General features: G+C 47.2%; 1 pseudogene across 1 annotated transcript in view; it reads left to right on the forward strand.

The window, feature by feature from the left end:
- The window catches only part of LOC108295651, an 18,191-nt pseudogene that overhangs the window by 6,792 nt on the left and 8,580 nt on the right, over positions 1-2,819 (forward strand). The window contains exon 2 of the transcript XR_005198225.1: positions 991-1,121. The product of XR_005198225.1 is annotated as a zinc finger protein 765-like (transcript). The remainder of the gene's footprint in view (positions 1-990; positions 1,122-2,819) is intronic.

Below are 2,819 nucleotides of genomic sequence, written 5' to 3' on the forward strand. Positions count from 1 at the left end.
TTTTGAGTCAGAGTCTTGATCTTTCACCCAGGCTGGAGTGCAATGGTGGGATCTCAGCTCACTGCAACCTCCTCCTCCCGGGTTTAAGGAATTCTCCTGCCTCAGGCTCCAGAGTAGCTGGGATTACAGGTGCCCACCACCACGCACGACTAAGTTTTGTATTTTTAGTAGAGTTGGGGTTTTACCATATTGGCTGGGATGGTTTCTTGGTCAAGCTGATCTCGAACTCCTGACCTTGTAATCTGCCTCCCTTGGCTTCCCAAAGTTCTGGGATTACAGGGCTGAGCGACCACACCCAGGCTTTTTAAAAAAAAATATTTTTTGGCTGGGCGTGGTGCCTGTAATCCTAGCACTTTGGGAGGCCGAGGTGGGTGGATCACCTGAGGCCAGGAGTTCAAAACCAGCCTGGCTATCTTGGTGAAACCCCATCTTAGAAAAAAAAAAGAAAAAATTTTTTTTTAGATAGAGTCTCACTCTTGTCACCCAGGCTGGACTGCTGTGGTGCAATCTTGGCTCATTGCAACCTCCTCCTCCTCGGCTCAAGTGATCCTCCCACTTCAGCCTCCTAATTAGCGGGGAGCACAGACACAGAGATGTGTACCACCATGCCTAGCTAAGTGTTTGTATTTTTGGTAGAGATGGGGTTTCACCATGTTGCCCAGGCTGGTCTCAAACTCTTGTGCTCATATGATCCACCTCCCTCGGCCTTCCAGAGTGCTGGGATTAAAGTTCTGGGCCACCGCACCCAGCCTCTGCCTGGACTTTGGTGAGGGCTGAGTCTGTGCCCTGAAGGGGAGCTCATTCTAGCCCAGCTCCCCACTGATGCAGTCTGCGTGTGGGTATCTCCAGGAGGGAACTGGGTTCTGAAGAAAGGGATCAAAAATCACTTAGTTTTCTTGTAGGAGTTTATCGTCGCTGGTGCAGTGGGCAGCAGAGGGAACCGTAATTCCTCCGGGTGAGGTCTCCTTTGTATGTGTCGTTGTGTTCCAGGGAGGATGTGTGTTGATTCTGAGCAATAAACAACATATTTGACATTCAGGATTGACTTCTAATGACTCTTGATACGTGAGGAAGAAACTTGGAAGAGGAAAGCAAAGGAGTCAGGAATGGCTCTTCCTCAGGTGAGATGATATTCTCAGTGGATGCTCTGTCTCCTTCCTTTCAGAAATGCTGGGCCTTGGAGTTGGGAATCTTCTCTGAGTCTGAAGCATCCTGCCTGACAGGTTTGCTGGCACTCACCCATGCCTTCCCTCAGTCCCTTATCTCACTTAGATTCCAGCTCCCGTGACCCAGTGACATGAGCTTGGGAAGAGACTGCACTGGGCATGGTCCTGGGAAGGGCTCACCCCAGACGTGGATGAAGATGGGGTGTGGGCCCCGTGGTGTCAGAGCTGCTGGGCAGCAGGGATTGTTCAGGGGCTACATCAGGGTGCACCGTCAGCTCTCTGTACACCAGGAGTAGAGCAGCTGCCCATGGAAGTCATGTATTAATTGTACAAAGTACAGGGTAAGTTCCAGAAAATGAGACCAATAAGGGGAAATCTTTTCTGCCTAAGTTTTACTACATTTTTAGCTAATTGAGTGAGTTACTGTTTTCTTGACTCCAAAAATCTTACTCATTAGAATGGAATGTTCACACACAGACATGAATGATAGAAGGTGTTTTATGCCATCGTTATTTTAAGAATATAAAACGAGCCTAAAAAATAGCAGGAGATTAATTAAACCATTCTTAACGCATTGAGCTCCTGCAGACTGTGGTGTTACTGTAGAGAGGCTTGTGACACAGGCGTTTTTGGTAAAAATGGTTATGATTTTTCTCAAATATAGGAGCAGTACTTCTTTTTTATCCTAGAGGATAGAGCTATATTTTTATTTATTTCTTTTTTTGAGGTGGAGTCTCCCTCTGTCTCCCAGGCTGAAGTGCAGTGGTGCAATCTTGGATCACTGCAACCCCTGCCTTCTGGGTTCAAGCAATTCTCCTGCCTCAGACTCCTGAGTAGCTGGGACTACAGCCACTTGCCACCACGACTTGCCAGATTTTAGTTTCTGATCTTTCACTGTGGATGCTGTCGTCTTTGAAGACATCACTCATGGCCTGTCTCATGTAGATACTCAATGTCACTTGGTGCGTCAATAAAAGTGTCTAACATTTGTATAATGGGAATCCTGCATTGATTTTGGGTATGTGTGCATCTTGTATTATCTACAAACATAAGGAATTCATACCGAGAGGGTGTTATGACTTCTTCAGAAAGTGTAATAAAACACAACTACAAAGACACAATGTGGCGAAAAGTCCCTTACTCAGGTTTGTCAGAACATTCACTACAATTAAAACCATGCTTTCACCTCTTTTCTCATTTTCTGTAAGGATAAGAACTCTAGCAAGACACCGTAGCTTACTCCTGTAATCCCAGTACTTTGGTAGGCGAGGCCAGTGGATCTTCTGAGCTTTGAAGTTCAAAACCAGCCTGACCAACATGGAGAAACCCTGTCTCTATGAAAAATGCGAAATTAGTCGGGCATGGTGGTGCCAGCCTGTAATCCCAGCTACTTGAGAGGCTGAGGCAGGAGAATTGCATGAACCCAGGTGGCGGAGCTTTTGGTGAGCTCAGATCATGCCATTGAACTCCAGCCTGGGCAACAAGAGGGAAACTCCATCTCAAAAAAAGAAAAGGGGAAAAAAAAGACTCCTCTTACCGGCCGGGCGCGGTGGCTCAAGCCTGTAATCCCAGCACTTTGGGAGGCCGAGGTGGGTGGATCACGAGGTCAAGAGATCGAGACCATCCTGGTCAACATGGTGAAACCCCGCCTCT

This window comes from Cebus imitator, unplaced genomic scaffold (assembly GCF_001604975.1).
Source record: "Cebus imitator isolate Cc_AM_T3 unplaced genomic scaffold, Cebus_imitator-1.0 Scaffold654, whole genome shotgun sequence".
Classification (NCBI taxonomy): domain Eukaryota; kingdom Metazoa; phylum Chordata; class Mammalia; order Primates; family Cebidae; genus Cebus; species Cebus imitator.